Here is a 211-nt window from a genome sequence, read left to right as displayed (position 1 = left end):
TCTCTTTTCTTTCTTTTTGATTGTCCAAAACATATTTTCTTTTTGCTGGCACCTGCTATCAAATTGTAACAGTGAGAGTATTGACTTCACAAAGGCAGATTGAGACTGAAATTGCTTCTCTTTTTGTCCCCATATGTGCCTCTCTGACTCTGTCTGAGATGGAGATAGAGAAGTAAGACTAACACTTGACAAAATCTCTCTCTCTCTCTCT

General features: G+C 37.9%; 1 protein-coding gene across 1 annotated transcript in view; it reads left to right on the top strand.

The window, feature by feature from the left end:
* gramd4a (GRAM domain containing 4a) overlaps positions 1 to 211 on the top strand; it is a 45,122-nt gene that overhangs the window by 29,739 nt on the left and 15,172 nt on the right. The window lies entirely within an intron of this gene.

Source organism: Morone saxatilis, unplaced genomic scaffold, assembly GCF_004916995.1.
Source record: "Morone saxatilis isolate NCDOM2014 unplaced genomic scaffold, NCSU_SB_2.0 Contig10, whole genome shotgun sequence".
In the NCBI taxonomy this organism is placed as follows: domain Eukaryota; kingdom Metazoa; phylum Chordata; class Actinopteri; family Moronidae; genus Morone; species Morone saxatilis.
The sequence above is the reverse complement of the archived record's forward strand: the minus strand, read 5'-3'. Positions and strand labels throughout refer to the sequence as shown.